Raw genomic sequence first — 18,655 nt, 5'->3', positions numbered from 1 at the left:
ATAAAATACATCTTGCAATTTGATACATTCATTTTTCTAGTTTTTGCTATTCTTAAAAAGACTTATTAAAAAATGGAGATTCGTAAGATGAAGAATGGGAGAAAGGAAAAAACCCAAAAAAAGAGACAGTGTAGATTAAGAGAGACTACTAAGTGTGTGATAAGTCATAAGAGTGATGTCTAAAGATCAGAAATAAGTAAGGAAAGAAAACAATATAAAAGGAAAATTATTGTTTATTCCATCACCATACCAAGTGTGAAAAACGTAGATCATTTAATAAGAGCAGCTTGGTGATTATCTCAAGTCAAGCATAGATACTAACCTTTTAATATAAGTTAGTGAAGATAATATGAGTAACAATCGTTTGTTTAGACTTGTTCCCAAAAAGATTTCCAAAAAGCTCCAAACAAAAATAAGGGAGTTTCTGTATAAAGTTCAAAAGAGAGTTGCGTTACAGATAGACAAATGACAGAAAACCAATTAAAATTTAAAGTGTGCGGTCGGTTAATAAATTTAAGTATTTGAATTGGGAAAAGCGGGAAGAGGGTGATTCTCCCGTAAATATTACCCTTATAGTTTGTTTATAGATAATATCCGTATCCTAAAGGGTGGTTCTGGTGCTTTTACCCCTTGTCTCGAAGATTAAAGAGTCTCCATCAATTGTAACTAATATGGGTAAAAAACACAAAATGAGATAAATGAGGAATTGATGTAGAGAGACAAAAAAAAGACTAAGTAAGTCTCATGTATAAAGTGTACATTATTATACCTATGGTAAAAGAAATTAGTAGACCATACTGTGGTGTACTAAGGTCAAAGTACTGAGTTATGTTGTTTTTTTCCGAAAAGTGGGCGTTGTCACATTCCTCGTGTGGTTATATAATAATTAGTAACCTAAATGGTGAGAGAGTAAATAGAAAAAATGAGATCTCCAAACAAAATGATCATTTTAAGTAAAACAATGTGTTAAAAACCTCCTTACTTCATATAATAGTTGACTCCGCCATGGTAAGTGGGGTCAGACAACTGGCTATGGTAAGCCCTGCAAAGGAAAATGGGTCAAGAGAAAGGATGTATTGAAATGCACTAAGGTAATGTTATTTTAAAATATGTTTCAAGCTAAACATGACTTGATAACAAAATAATACAAGTCATACAGACTGAAGTACATAACAAAGCAAGGTGAAGCAAACGGCATAGACTATAGGAAAATATCCATGGCTATTTGAATATAGCTAATTGGAGTATTGTGTTCTAATATAGTGTAACTAAGTATTTCCAAAAGAGTATCCTATTGCGCGATACTGCTCAAGTAAAGGTGTTTCAGGTACATAGTATTAGAGTCTCATAGGGCATGAAATTACATGTAAGAAAACCATCAAGGGTCCAATGGTTCAGAATAGCTTGGTCAGGGGAAAGCGACAGATGAGCTTCACTCATATTTGTTTACTAATTGTATCTGAGTGAATTTTTGTTTGATTGCGTTGTGATACGTAAAACACGCGAAGCTTTGAGTTTCAAAATATTTGAGAAAGGAATTAGGCTCAAAAACATGATTGTTAGCTTGTCATATAGAAATTTATTTTAAGGCAGATGTCGCCCTGGCAGTGTCAAGTTGATTAGCTGAATATCCAGGTCTATAGGGACTTTTGAAACTCTGAAAGAGATGGGGGGAGGTGTACATAGATGAAAGGGTAGCTTGTTCCATGTCTTTGCTGCTAGGTTGGACAAGGAGTGACCTCCACCTCTGCTACGTCGAATGCAGGGGTGAGGGTTAGAGAAAGGGTCATAGAGTGGAGGTGTCTGGTGGGCTGGTGGAAGTTCAGGTGGTGGTTCAAGTAGGCAGGGTCCACCGTTGTGTAGGGCCTTGTATGCATGAGTCAGGAGCTTGAACTGGCATCTTGTCTGTACAGGGAGCCAGTGGAGTTACCTGAGGTAGTAGGTGATGTGGGTTTGTCTAGGGAGATCCAGGATGAGTCTGGATGTGGCGTTCTGTATGGTGTGTAATAGTTTAAGGAGATGAGCTGCAATCCCTTTGAAGAGAGCATTGCCGTAGTCGAAGTTGGCTGGAGATGGGGGCCTGGCTGATGGTGCGTCTTGAGCTTTGTGGTAGCCATTTGAATATCTTACAAAGCATGTGGAGGATGAGGAAGCAGGAGGTTAGCTTGTTGTCCAGAATTATGCCTAAGTTCCTGGCTTGATCAGTTGGGGTAGGAGTTGGTCCAAGTCTGAGGGCCGCCAGGATGTGTCCAATGGAAAGCTTTTGTTTTCAGAAATCAGTACCTTTGTCATGTCTGATTTGAAGTTCAGACAGTTGTCCTTCATCCAGTTGGTGTCATCTGTCATGCAGTTGTGGATGTTGGTCTTTATGTTGGTGGTGTCTTTGGAGAGGGAGAGGATGTTTAGTCTGATGCTGGTCAGAGGTGTCATATAAGTGTTGAAGAGGGTGGGGCTGAGCAAGGATACTTGTGGTAGTCCACAGATGATTTCCCTGGGTTTGGAGGTGAAGGGGAAGACAGACGTTTTGCGTTCTCCCAGTAAAAAAAGAGACCATCCTACTAATGGGCATCTTGGATGCCTAAGTTGTGCAGCCCAGTGATGAGTGTGTGGCGGGGGACTGTATTGAAGGCTGCTGAGAGGTCTATGAGAATCAGAGCCACAGTCTGTCCTTGGTCGAGTAGACTTTGATGTTGTCAGTAGCCATGATGAGGGCTGTCTCAGTGCTGTGGTTGCTGCAGAATCTGGATGTCTTCAATGTCTTTCTCAGCCCAATACCATATCTGCTTACATCCTAACCTCCCACATCATACCACTAACCCAATTACACTCAGGTCATTCTAAAATTGGAAAACCCAAGGAATCTGAACAGCTTGAGACCAGACTGAATTCTCTGAACTGTCAAATAGTGACTTCTGGCTTGCCACCATAAAGTTAATTAAAACTATCATCCCTCTGGCATCTAGCCCCTTGGTGTCTCAAGCATCCCCAACAATGATAAAGGGGGAATACTGGGTACGATTATGGACTCCAGTCTATCCCTGGTTAACCAAGTTACTAAAAGTGTCTTCTACACTATGTGTACTCTAAGATGGATTTTCTTACATGTAGGATTCAGACAGAAAATTCAGGTGACATCACCTCATCATTATGGATGTTTTGACCACATAAGCAGACTTTACAGTAACACAAATGACTACATGATCATCAAGACCACATCTCTTCAGCCTTATCAGTCTTAGAATGATTTAATTTGCTATCTTTTGGCCGAAGTTTAACTTTCAAGACACTATGCATTGCTCATCCAAGTTGATCTCAAAAGATGTGTACAGAAGACAATACTAACCTCCAGGCTGGCACCATGGATGACCCTCCTTGAATGCAGGAAGCAAAGCATTGATTATGAGTGTATAAGAGGATGCCCTCTGAGCCTCTCTTTCAGTGAAGGTACAATAATTGAAAAACACTTGCAATTCAGGAAGGATGTGAAGACCTGACTCTTCCCGAGATGATGCCACAATGACTAAACCCAGCCATCACACATTCATAGACAGATGCAATTGTGATGCTATTCTTGTAGGCTCTGAGGTGCATTTACTATGGCTGCACTTCAGTACCTGAAGCCCCAGAGACCAAATGTTATACATTCCCTGTCATCAACTAAAAAAGCAAAGCTTTCATCCAAATAAATGACAAAGAGATTCACAGAAGAGCAAACTCTACTGTAGCCTGGCAACAAACAGAAGCTTGCCTGCCTACGAGACGTAATACATTGTTGGATCCACTTTCTCCATACAAATGACAAAACTTTAGAACTCTTTTCAGCTGAAGATAAGACATAAGAACCAGATGGAAATGAGGAAGCATGTGAGTGTATGACAATGTATAAACAGCCCTACAAGTATGTTAAGTAATTGCTGTAACTATCTAACCTAACTTTATCCAATCTGTTTAAATCCGATTAAAATTAGTTAAAATTAAAAACGGCACTGACATAAAATGGAAATGACCGAAAATGAACTACTACATTAAAAATCTGTTCACACCGAGACTGAATTAAATGAATTTTTAGGTTCCCTGTGATTTATATCGTGTTGTTTACCATAATATTTATTTGATCTATGAAGCCTCCCTTAAACAGAAATAAATGTATTATCTCTCATTTGTTGATCTACAAACACCACTGCGCTTGAGAGGTCACTCGACGATGCTCTGTTACCTTGCGGTTATGTTAACCTGCTTGCAGCCTGCTTTCTTTGATTCCCACGTTACACCATGCCCGACGCGTTTCAAGACAACACACGCCTCTTAATCATGGGCTTACAGAGGCAGAGACGAGCTCACCTGTTTCACCATTCCTTTTTATTGTGAATGTGGATTGCCCTCAGTGGGCGTGGCTATTACAGATCTTCCCATAGCATTATGGTTATCATAGTCCAACAGGTAATTTTATAATCCTTAAGTAGGTGCCAAGCCCCTGTATATTATCTCTTCTTTGTGTAATAGTGTCACTGGCATAAAATGTAATTGTCATACTATTGTTATTACACTACCTTACCTCCTTGCAAGTCCTCTGGTTGAAATATAGCTGGTGTACATTTGTTTTTTTAAACAGCACCATAGGCATGTTAGTTATACTCCTATTATTACATCATGTATTGCATTTCCTCACTTTAAATATATTCTTGGATTGCCCATATTCTCTATAAACAGTGCTACTGGTGTAAAGTTTAATCTGCAGTACTGCCAGAGCTACCAGGCTCTACCTACCTTGGCACTGGCAGGGCACAGTTCCTCAGGCTGTTCTACTGCCTCCCACTCTGTCTTGAAATGATCATCTGTCACTCTCGACTAACTCTCACGAGACATACTAAGAGTCATATAATTACTACGGGTCAATCTGTCCCACACCTGGGTCAACTTGACAAGATTAAATGAAAAGGAAGTATGTTCCCTTCTGGCGTAAAATATGATTTGCTACACAACAATCACTACCTCTAATCTGTTCATGGTTCCCCTGGATTGAAACGTGTTTTTTAACATCGCTTCCAGAGTGGATGCTAATTGCTGGGACTATGAGGTCCTTATCGGTATACTACTGGCTATAGTGTCTCAGGCAGCACCAGTACTCTTGGTACCCTAGGCGCTACCTTTCTGCCATCCCAGACTAAACATGAGTAGCCATGTAAAGCCCATTACCATAGGTTCCTGTGAGACCACCTTGAATGAGTCACAAAGAAGAGGACAGCCAGCTGTAGTGGATCCTGTATTTTCACTAGACACAGCAGAACCCATACACCAGCGAGTCGTGCACTACTCGCTCCCATCATACCTTGGGAAACCTCAGTTCATGTGCCATTGCTGGCGACATAGAGCCCATACCTGGGGGTTGTTCCTCTTCCAATACAGGGTGTATTCAGCTGCACACACTTTACTCAATTGTAACTGCACATCAAAGGGTACAGTAGTCAACTGACACAAACTGTATGGTTGAGGCATTTCCACGTTTGGTAGGTATGTACATCCATGATGTGTATTTTCTCATACTACGTATGCCTAAGAAAATCAAGAATATGCATTTGAGTTTGAATAATCACTATGATAGACATTCTATAAAGAAATGGTAACTTTAGTCACTGAATTTCAATTTCATGTGAAATCCATCTTATAAATCACACAGCAAATACCAAACAGCAGAGAAAAAAACCTTCCATAACATCTCCCGCCTGGAAAATTTGGCGATAACTGACCTCAGCCAAGACACAACAATTACCATCAAAGAGGCAGACAAGGGGGGAGCAATAGTGATCATGTCCACCCCCGATTACAGAACAGAATGCCTAAGACAATTGAGTGATACACGGTATTACGAGCAAATCAAAGAAGATCCAACCAACAAACTGATCATTACAATAAGAACACTAGTAACCAGTGCTTTAACACAAGGCTGGATATCGAAAAATGAGTCAGAATTCTTGATGAATAATGATCCCCGGATACCGTACTTTTACACATTACCAAAAATCCACAAAGGTGTCCTTCCCCCACCAGGGAGACCAATTGTGTCTGGTATCAACTCGGTTCTGGAACCCCTCTCGCGGTTCTGTGACCACTTTTTACGCCCCCTGGTACAAAAGACTCCAACTTTCCTACTAGACACAAGGGACGTCCTGAATATCATCAAACAAGTCAATGAGACTGGCAGTAGTGTGGACGCACTTGTTACCATGGATGTAGAGGCCCTCTACACTAACATTCCTCAGAGGGCCACCTTGGACGTTGTGGAAGAAGTACTGCGAGCACAAACATGGGACTCGCCCACACCGATCTCTTTCATTATGGAGTGTGCAGAGATTGCCCTAACAAAAAACTACTTCCAATTCGAAGACCGCATGTACCATCAAGCCAAGGGCACTTCGATGGGGAGCCCATTTGCTCCCAGCCTGGCATGCCTCTACATGGCACACTTTGAGGCCAACCACATCTTATCTGAGACCAATATTTATCAGGGTAACATCACCCTTTGGCGGAGGTATATAGATGATATACTCATTTTCTGGAAAGGGGATCTGAATGCCATCCCTCTTTTTGTAGCGTGGGTTAATTCCCTGAACCCCTACCTTCGGTTCACAGCCAACTCCTCCGTTCTTGAGCTGCCGTTTCTGGATCTGCTCATTCAAAAAAACTTTTTGGGGTTGAACACCAAAACTTACAAAAAAACAACTGACAGCCATAGCCCACTACTCTTTAGTAGCTTTCACCCTAAGGCTTTACGTAACAACCTGCCATATGGGCAATATCTCAGACTCCGACGCAATTGCAGCACACTGGAGGACTTCAAATCACAAGCACATGAGCTCACTGGCCACCTGGCCCGCAGAGAATATCCGGGTACAATCACTCAAACGGCCTACAAAAGAGCACGCAATACCAACAGAGATGTCTTGCTTGCCTCCACAGAGAAAATGAAAACCGACCTAATCACGTGTGTAAGCACCTTCACCTCTGAATCAAACACCTTTCAAAAAATAATCAAAAGACATTGGAAGCTGTTATCGGTAGGAGGCTGGGAAGCTCCAGAACCACGTTTCGCATTCAAAAGAACCGACAACTTGAAAACTATGCTTATCAGCACCAGACCCAAACCAGCTCCACGAGCTGAGCAGAGACTGTGGGGACTCCCACCTGTGACAGGCCATCATCCATGCGGACAATGCACAGCATGTAACCTCACAAAAACGAGTAAATCCATAACCTTCTCAGAGACTCTGAATTGGCAACAAAGATCCCACACCAATTGCAATACTCGCAATTGCATTTACTTAATTCAGTGCCCGTGTGACCTTATGTACATTGGCATGACGACACGTCCAGTGAAGATCAGGATCTCCGAGCATCGGAGCAACATTAGATGCAAAAAGATCAGCACGAAAATGTGCACACATTTCTTGGAAACCAATCACACTGCCAATGACCTCTCATGGACAATTCTTCAAGCATTTTCAATGATCAGTAAGGAAGCCCTCTTCCGCAAGGAACAACAGTGGATTTTTAGAATTTCGAGCCATACTAACGGCCTCAATGATGATATACCTTGGGCCACTCTCAATAATACATGAACCTCTGGATACATGAGATGGCCGATATCCACCTGATACTTGCACACCACATTAAGGTGACTAACCTGTGTTAGCGCCGATAATTCCAAAGGTCTACAGACATTATTGTGGATACCCTGGACAAGACCCATGGGCTTGTCAGTCCGACATTCAGTCCACACTCTTCTATGTCCTGACAGAGCCCATGCCTATGTCTGACTAGGGGATATCAAGCCACACATTATTACTATCACATTCTGACTTTTTAATTAACTACATATCCCATACTCGCTTTGTCCCCTAACACGCTCGTGTTATAACCTGAAACGGGCCTTTTTTGTCGATCTTTACACCCCGTGCGCAATAAAGTTTTGTGACACCTCCAATATGGCCGCCAATGGTTACGGTCTAGTCGCTAGCCTGGGCTACGTCCGATCACGTCCTTTATCAGTAACACACCCCCAGCGGTGTGTTACGGAAGCCTGAGCCGCAGTAGGATTCCGGCCGTGAATGCGCCCACAATCTGTAAGTACTCCTCCTCTCCTGGGTTCCGTTACATGTACTTTAACACGCCAGGCATCTAAACCTTCCCTTGTCTTTTCCTAACGTTTTAGGACAGGCGCTCCCTGGCCGCCAGGTGAACCCGTACCACAAGTTCTGTCCCAAAGGGGGTGAGTTTGCCCCGTACGGGACCTTCTACTTTCATTACGATCTTGGTTTTCTAGCCAGGAGCATTAGTATCCGTGGAAACAGCGTTTCCACTACTATCGTCATTTCGATCTCCTAACACCTCGCATTTTGTGTGTTTCACGATTTCGAAGGGCTGAACAGTAGAACGAAGTGTCACCATTATCCGCCCACCATAGAGCATGTCGTGACGCACAGTATAGCATTGGGGCATAATCGGCATATATGGTGTGCACATAGCCTCACGTATTTCGTTAAGCCTGTTACGTTAAGGCATGCTCCACGTCTGCTAGTCCTCTGTGCCAGCTGTACACATTGTTTTGCACACTTGAGCATTCGGCAGTCATGCTTCTTTACTTATCACATCTGTGGTAACACTTATAGGATTGGACACGACTCTCTTCTGAGTCTCTGTGTGAGCACATTGATTGGGCCGCCACACCATACGCACGGTTCCCTTCAGAAGCCCAGTAGCACCTAATTCTCCAATTCTGTTAAATTTTATGTGTCTGTGTTGTCCTTTTTTCTTCTAGGTACCGCAACAACGGGTCCACTCCTCTTAGGGACCCAATGGATTTGCATGGTGATGTATTTATAATTTTTGCATCACCAATTATGTAGTAGAGTTTATTTATATTTTTTTGAGCACTTTCTCACCTGGTCCTGATGAATTGCCACCGACCCGTTTGGGCATAGAGCAAGAAACATGTCGACCGTCTGATCTTCCTAGGGATCATTATAATCCCTTGGGATCACCTATTTTTACTTAGGCTGGTATACCATCAGAATAAAATGGTTCACTGTCTGGCAATACCATACCTATTTTAACTCACTACACCACCACTCACTACACTTGTTGCACTGACCCCCACGCACCCATACGGCTGTCTCTATAAAAGATCTCCGAAAAAGAGCCCCTTCGCGGGAGCCCGTCGGGCATTGTAGCGCCGGCCCGACGAGGAGCACAGCCCTATGATGAAGCATGACACCTTGCTAGGTGTGTGAGGGCATTCTATAGAGACTAATCGCTCTCCCCCCCTCCCACTCCCCTTCTATCCTAGAGGAACTGCATCCCTTGGTTTTGTTCTCTATTCCTCGGAGCACGGTGCAGGACCTCATTAAAAAGCTCTTGGTTCCTCCTCTCTTTTGAAGCATTACGTACGGCGGCTCAGCCGTGGAACCTTAGCCCGTGTGGCTAGCGGATAGTTACCGCTTCCCTTCCCCCCCCTCTCTCTCCCCCCTTCCTTTTCCCCCCTTCCCCTTTCCTTTGGACAACCACGACCATGGAACAACACCAAGGTTTATCTTTTGATGACGATCTGGTGACAGAAATTCTCAGAACACCATCCTTACTAGACGCAGATGGAGCTATGGCGACCACTAGCACGGGCAGCGACTGGAACAGCATCACCAACATGAAACGCCAATTGATGAAGATCATAATGCACGGGGCAATTATGACTGAATACCTTCGTGCCAATATAGCCCCCAATGGGCTTATTGTGTCTAACATGCCAAGAATTTTCCTTGAGGATAAGCAATTTAAGGAAGAATGGTCCCTAGTTGCCTGGAAGTGCACTAGGGACTGGCTGATACTGATCATTAAGACCGCCAAACGTCTGGCTGACGACCTAATCATCCAGATCACCATTGCCGAAGGAGCATTGAAAGCGACCATAACTATCGCGGCTTTTAAAGCCAAGCTATCAGAAATCAATAGCGAAATCGCAGAAAACAAGGATTATCTAATGCGACAAAAAATTAGCAAACTCCAAAAAGATATTGGTCGCTTCAATAAAGAAAAAATCTACCCTTACTTAAAAGACGATTTCCAAAATGCACAGAGTGATTATTCGTCAGACGACAGTTCAAACTCCCGCCGAAGAACGAACTCCAACAGCAGCAATTCTAGCTCTGACAGTTGGAGAGGCCAACAACCTTACCAGCAACATGGCCCACCGAACCCACAATATACCTACCCCATGCCCCCTTTTCCGGGTCCACACATGTGGCAACCACCTGGTTTCCAACAGGGACCTGTTCCATTCAACCCCTACATACCACAACCTTTTTTAGGCAGAGGCTGGGGCAGGGGCAGAGGAAGAAGAAGAGGCGGGTACAACCAACAAAAACAGGTCCACTGGAAAGACCAAACAGACCAAGGCCCAATGGAACTCAGGAGTCACAGAGGGAAGAAAAACTGATAGTAAATCTATCAGATCGACAGTTAAACCAGCCAGAAATCAAGATCCTTTCTAAGGGGCTGGGCTTCGTACCGACACCACGACACGATGATTTCAGAACTCACTGTGAGGTACATGACCTTTTTCGGAAAATCCGTTTGAGAAACTTCTTCACAGGCCAAAATCCCTCTCCCCAATCAGACTCAGGCCTACGCAAACCGTCCTCCTTCACACCCTCATCCGCAATGGTGCCACTGGAAATCTTGGCTTTCGAAAAAGCAGTCCTCAAGGACATTAGCAACATGACAGAGAAAAAAACCTTCCATAACATCTCCCGCCTGGAAAATTTGGCGATAACTGACCTCAGCCAAGACACAACAATTACCATCAAAGAGGCAGACAAGGGGGGAGCAATAGTGATCATGTCCACCCCCGATTACAGAACAGAATGCCTAAGACAATTGAGTGATACACGGTATTACGAGCAAATCAAAGAAGATCCAACCAACAAACTGATCATTACAATAAGAACACTAGTAACCAGTGCTTTAACACAAGGCTGGATATCGAAAAATGAGTCAGAATTCTTGATGAATAATGATCCCCGGGTACCGTACTTTTACACATTACCAAAAATCCACAAAGGTGTCCTTCCCCCACCAGGGAGACCAATTGTGTCTGGTATCAACTCGGTTCTGGAACCCCTCTCGCGGTTCTGTGACCACTTTTTACGCCCCCTGGTACAAAAGACTCCAACTTTCCTACTAGACACAAGGGACGTCCTGAATATCATCAAACAAGTCAATGAGACTGGCAGTAGTGTGGACGCACTTGTTACCATGGATGTAGAGGCCCTCTACACTAACATTCCTCAGAGGGCCACCTTGGATGTTGTGGAAGAAGTACTGCGAGCACAAACATGGGACTCGCCCACACCGATCTCTTTCATTATGGAGTGTGCAGAGATTGCCCTAACAAAAAACTACTTCCAATTCGAAGACCGCATGTACCATCAAGTCCAGGGCACTTCGATGGGGAGCACATTTGCTCCCAGCCTGGCATGCCTCTACATGGCACACTTTGAGGCCAACCACATCTTATCTGAGACCAATATTTATCAGGGTAACATCACCCTTTGGCGGGGGTATATAGATGATATACTCATTTTCTGGAAAGGGGATCTGAATGCCATCCCTCTTTTTGTAGCGTGGGTTAATTCCCTGAACCCCTACCTTCGGTTCACAGCCAACTCCTCCGTTCTTGAGCTGCCGTTTCTGGATCTGCTCATTCAAAAAAACTCTTTGGGGTTGAACACCAAAACTTACAAAAAACCAACTGACAGCCATAGCCCACTACTCTTTAGTAGCTTTCACCCTAAGGCTTTACGTAACAACCTGCCATATGGGCAATATCTCAGACTCCGACGCAATTGCAGCACACTGGAGGACTTCAAATCACAAGCACATGAGCTCACTGGCCACCTGGCCCGCAGAGAATATCCGGGTACAATCACTCAAACGGCCTACAAAAGAGCACGCAATACCAACAGAGATGTCTTGCTTGCCTCCACAGAGAAAATGAAAACCGACCTAATCACGTGTGTAAGCACCTTCACCTCTGAATCAAACACCTTTCAAAAAATAATCAAAAGACATTGGAAGCTGTTATCGGTAGGAGGCTGGGAAGCTCCAGAACCACGTTTCGCATTCAAAAGAACCGACAACTTGAAAACTATGCTTATCAGCACCAGACCCAAACCAGCTCCACGAACTGAGCAGAGACTGTGGGGACTCCCACCTGTGACAGGCCATCATCCATGCGGACAATGCACAGCATGTAACCTCACAAAAACGAGTAAATCCATAACCTTCTCAGAGACTCTGAATTGGCAACAAAGATCCCACACCAATTGCAATACTCGCAATTGCATTTACTTAATTCAGTGCCCGTGTGACCTTATGTACATTGGCATGACGACACGTCCAGTGAAGATCAGGATCTCCGAGCATCGGAGCAACATTAGATGCAAAAAGATCAGCACGAAAATGTGCACACATTTCTTGGAAACCAATCACACTGCCAATGACCTCTCATGGACAATTCTTCAAGCATTTTCAATGATCAGTAAGGAAGCCCTCTTCCGCAAGGAACAACAGTGGATTTTTAGAATTTCGAGCCATACTAACGGCCTCAATGATGATATACCTTGGGCCACTCTCAATAATACATGAACCTCTGGATACATGAGATAGCCGATATCCACCTGATACTTGCACACCACATTAAAGTGACTAACCTGTGTTAGCGCCGATAATTCCAAAGGTCTACAGACATTATTGTGGATACCCTGGACAAGACCCATGGGCTTGTCAGTCCGACATTCAGTCCACACTCTTCTATGTCCTGACAGAGCCCATGCCTATGTCTGACTAGGGGATATCAAGCCACACATTATTACTATCACATTCTGACTTTTTAATTAACTACATATCCCATACTCGCTTTGTCCCCTAACACGCTCGTGTTATAACCTGAAACGGGCCTTTTTTGTCGATCTTTACACCCCGTGCGCAATAAAGTTTTGTGACACCTCCAATATGGCCGCCAATGGTTGCGGTCTAGTCGCTAGCCTGGGCTACGTCCGATCACGTCCTTTATCAGTAACACACCCCCAGCGGTGTGTTACGGAAGCCTGAGCCGCAGTAGGATTCCGGCCGTGAATGCGCCCACAATCTGTAAGTACTCCTCCTCTCCTGGGTTCCGTTACATGTACTTTAACGCGCCAGGCATCTAAACCTTCCCTTGTCTTTTCCTAACGTTTTAGGACAGGCGCTCCCTGGCCGCCAGGTGAACCCGTACCACAAGTTCTGTCCCAAAGGGGGTGAGTTTGCCCCGTACGGGACCTTCTACTTTCATTACGATCTTGGTTTTCTAGCCAGGAGCATTAGTATCCGTGGAAACAGCGTTTCCACTACTATCGTCATTTCGATCTCCTAACACCTCGCATTTTGTGTGTTTCACGATTTCGAAGGGCTGAACAGTAGAACGAAGTGTCACCATTATCCGCCCACCATAGAGCATGTCGTGACGCACAGTATAGCATTGGGGCATAATCGGCATATATGGTGTGCACATAGCCTCACGTATTTCGTTAAGCCTGTTACGTTAAGGCATGCTCCACGTCTGCTAGTCCTCTGTGCCAGCTGTACACATTGTTTTGCACACTTGAGCATTCGGCAGTCATGCTTCTTTACTTATCACATCTGTGGTAACACTTATAGGATTGGACACGACTCTCTTCTGAGTCTCTGTGTGAGCACATTGATTGGGCCGCCACACCATACGCACGGTTCCCTTCAGGAGCCCAGTAGCACCTAATTCTCCAATTCTGTTAAATTTTATGTGTCTGTGTTGTCCTTTTTTCTTCTAGGTACCGCAACAACGGGTCCACTCCTCTTAGGGACCCAATGGATTTGCATGGTGATGTATTTATAATTTTTGCATCACCAATTATGTAGTAGAGTTTATTTATATTTTTTTGAGCACTTTCTCACCTGGTCCTGATGAATTGCCACCGACCCGTTTGGGCATAGAGCAAGAAACATGTCGACCGTCTGATCTTCCTAGGGATCATTATAATCCCTTGGGATCACCTATTTTTACTTAGGCTGGTATACCATCAGAATAAAATGGTTCACTGTCTGGCAATACCATACCTATTTTAACTCACTACACCACCACTCACTACACTTGTTGCACTGACCCCCACGCACCCATACGGCTGTCTCTATAAAAGATCTCCGAAAAAGAGCCCCTTCGCGGGAGCCCGTCGGGCATTGCAGCGCCGGCCCGACGAGGAGCACAGCCCTATGATGAAGCATGACACCTTGCTAGGTGTGTGAGGGCATTCTATAGAGACTAATCGCTCTCCCCCCCTCCCACTCCCCTTCTATCCTAGAGGAACTGCATCCCTTGGTTTTGTTCAACAAACAGAAGCTTGCCTGCCTACGAGACGTAATACATTGTTGGATCCACTTTCTCCATACAAATGACAAAACTTTAGAACTCTTTTCAGCTGAAGATAAGACAGAAGAACCAGATGGAAATGAGGAAGCATGTGAGTGTATGACAATGTATAAACAGCACTACAAGTATGTTAAGTAATTGCTGTAACTATCTAACCTAACTTTATCCAATCTGTTTAAATCCGATTAAAGTTAGTTAAAATTAAAAACGGCACTGACATAAAATGGAAATGACCGAAAATGAACAACTACATTAAAAATCTGTTCACACCGAGACTGAATTAAATGAATTTTTAGGTTCCCTGTGATTTATATCGTGTTGTTTACCATAATATTTATTTGATCTATGAAGCCTCCCTTAAACAGAAATAAATGTATTATCTCTCATTTGTTGATCTACAAACACCACTGCGCTTGAGAGGTCACTCGACGATGCTCTGTTACCTTGCGGTTATGTTAACCTGCTTGCAGCCTGCTTTCTTTGATTCCCACGTTACACCATGCCCGACGCGTTTCAAGACAACACACGCCTCTTAATCATGGGCTTACAGAGGCAGAGACGAGCTCACCTGTTTCACCATTCCTTTTTATTGTGAATGTGGATTGCCCTCAGTGGGCGTGGCTATTACAGATCTTCCCATAGCATTATGGTTATCATAGTCCAACAGGTAATTTTATAATCCTTAAGTAGGTGCCAAGCCCCTGTATATTATCTCTTCTTTGTGTAATAGTGTCACTGGCATAAAATGTAATTGTCATACTATTGTTATTACACTACCTTACCTCCTTGCAAGTCCTCTGGTTGAAATATAGCTGGTGTACATTTGTTTTTTTAAACAGCACCATAGGCATGTTAGTTATACTCCTATTATTACATCATGTATTGCATTTCCTCACTTTAAATATATTCTTGGATTGCCCATATTCTCTATAAACAGTGCTACTGGTTCAAAGTTTAATCTGCAGTACTGCCAGAGCTACCAGGCTCTACCTACCTTGGCACTGGCAGGGCACAGTTCCTCAGGCTGTTCTACTGCCTCCCACTCTGTCTTGAAATGATCATCTGTCACTCTCGACTAACTCTCACGAGACATACTAAGAGTCATATAATTACTACGGGTCAATCTGTCCCACACCTGGGTCAACTTGACAAGATTAAATGAAAAGGAAGTATGTTCCCTTCTGGCGTAAAATATGATTTGCTACACAACAATCACTACCTCTAATCTGTTCATGGTTCCCCTGGATTGAAACGTGTTTTTTAACATCGCTTCCAGAGTGGATGCTAATTGCTGGGACTATGAGGTCCTTATCGGTATACTACTGGCTATAGTGTCTCAGGCAGCACCAGTACTCTTGGTACCCTAGGCGCTACCTTTCTGCCATCCCAGACTAAACATGAGTAGCCATGTAAAGCCCATTACCATAGGTTCCTGTGAGACCACCTTGAATGAGTCACAAAGAAGAGGACAGCCAGCTGTAGTGGATCCTGTATTTTCACTAGACACAGCAGAACCCATACACCAGCGAGTCGTGCACTACTCGCTCCCATCATACCTTGGGAAACCTCAGTTCATGTGCCATTGCTGGCGACATAGAGCCCATACCTGGGGGTTGTTCCTCTTCCAATACAGGGTGTATTCAGCTGCACACACTTTACTCAATTGTAACTGCACATCAAAGGGTACAGTAGTCAACTGACACAAACTGTATGGTTGAGGCATTTCCACGTTTGGTAGGTATGTACATCCATGATGTGTATTTTCTCATACTACGTATGCCTAAGAAAATCAAGAATATGCATTTGAGTTTGAATAATCACTATGATAGACATTCTATAAAGAAATGTTAACTTTAGTCACTGAATTTCAATTTCATGTGAAATCCATCTTATAAATCACACAGCAAATACCAAACAGCATAAATGATGTCAAACTAGAAACACATCAAAAAATATTTCAACCAAAAATCCCAAATCCTGGCACTAATGACTCACTAAAATACGTATTTCCTAGAGAGCATATTATAAAGAAGCGGACGCAGGGAAGAAGTGAAATGAAGCACACCAACCAAGGATGAATCTCAGGTGAGTTTATTTGCTGACACCTGATCCACTCCCTAGCCTCTGACTGCCACTGCAGAATCTCACCACCATCAACTCATGCACACACTCTGGAACAGAATCCAGGGACAGGACTGTCCCAATATCCCACAGATTTCATCTGAGAACAATTTGTGGTCAAAGAGGTGCATGGATGTCAATATGAGACCACTACAATAAAGTTGCATTGTTCATATTTTTGTTGAATACAGCCTGAATTAGCTGCAACACATACATTGATACCTAGAATACATTGCCATGCGTGGGAATATTGGAAGACCAAGATATTTAAATTGAGCATATTCACCTCCTCATGAGGGTGACACAGAATATGTCTTTTTGTCTTGGTTGCAGAGCACCCTATGGGATCCTACTAATACCCAGAAGTAAAGATACAGCACACCACAGATACAGTCTTATAAGATAACACAATGTGATTTTTGTCTGCTTTTAGCAGGTGGATATAAAGTAGAAATACAACACGTGGGGACAGAAGGTATGGACATACTGCACCAGCACCACATTTGCAGCCACTTATAATGATGGATTAAAGTATTTTGCATTTTAATTTATATAGGTATGTAAAGGAGCACTGCTGCATTCTGTGTAGGGAAGCAGACTTTTTGCTGCATAACGTTTACACTGTGGGATATTTGTAATTGCACGCTCGTCTACCTGTATTCATAATCCCAGACACACGCTGTGTGAAACTGATGCACGCATAGTGCCCTCCAATGCCTCCTGTCAAACTTGTATGGGAAACAGGCAGCCAATGTGTTTTCTATCACGCATCATGAACTCTAATGTGGAGGTGCTGCGCTCCGATGTAAGTACATTGTGTACATTATTGCTGTACAACAAATAGGGTTGTGGGGTATGACACTGTTAACGCCAGTTTCTATAAGCTAGTAACTCATTCCTGATGCAGTTTCTGCCATTAAACCTGAAATGCTATCCTTTCAATGCCGAATAAGTCTTAAGTACTCTAATTGCTCTTTTTAATTCATTGATCAACATCTTAAGACTTGGTGTGATTTGAAGATTTAAGAGTCTGCACAGGCATTTGTAACTATAATGTGGTTCATTTTGGTGGCATGAAACAATACATAGGTGAGACAAATGTACAAATAAATCAGGCGAGGCTAAAGATGAAATTCACCCTATAAACTAAATGTTTGCTTTCCTATAGGTGGAGCTCAGTTCTATCAGTATGTGCATGTTACTAACATTTATATGTGGCATTACACCTTGCAATACATCGTTTCAGTGGGATGCCTGGAAAGAATTACTACAACAGCTGCTTCATCTGCACAGTAGCTTTATATCTACCTGGTTCTTCAAAATCGTGAGCAGGTGGGGTTAAAAGAAGAAAAAGGGCCAAGGAGAATTAATTTCCCTTGAGTAACAGCCCAATGGAGTTAGTACACCATGGGCGCTTGAAACCTTTCAGACTACACATATGATAGTGGCTGATTTACCTATGAATTAATACATGTGCCTTACTGGTTCTTAAAGAAATATTAATACCTCCACCACTTCAAAATTAATATGAAGGTGTCTGCATAAGGAAATATTTATCTCACTAACTGATACTTTATATTCTGAGTAATTGTGGGAGATAGAATTATCAGTTTCGTCCTGAAGAAGGTGGTATCACATTGTCAATCCCACCGAAACGAGTCAACATACTTTGAGTGCAGAGTCTGCCTCACATTGTGATATCATAGATGAGAACCCTTTGACACAGTAGGAATCCTGATCAATTATTACAGCGATCAGCATCAGTTTAATAGACATATCTTTGTAGTCATAATTCCTTCTCCCTTACTACTCTTTTCTTTTTACCATTTGGGCTTTTATTTTGCACCGTTTTAGGGGGTTGTCTTATGAGATATTGCTTGAATTTCTGTAATGCAAACTTTGAAAAAAACTTTTTATGTGAAAACATTTTTTATATAACCATTATTGACACACATTATATGTGAACTATGCATGAACTGGCATAGTCTTTTCTAACGCGTCATAAAAGCTGTTGTACTTGTTTTGGTAATAGAAATGGAGTTA

The sequence above is a fragment of the Triturus cristatus genome, chromosome 7, assembly GCF_964204655.1.
Source record: "Triturus cristatus chromosome 7, aTriCri1.1, whole genome shotgun sequence".
NCBI classification, from domain to species: Eukaryota; Metazoa; Chordata; class Amphibia; order Caudata; family Salamandridae; genus Triturus; species Triturus cristatus.
Note: the sequence above shows the minus strand (reverse complement) of the source record.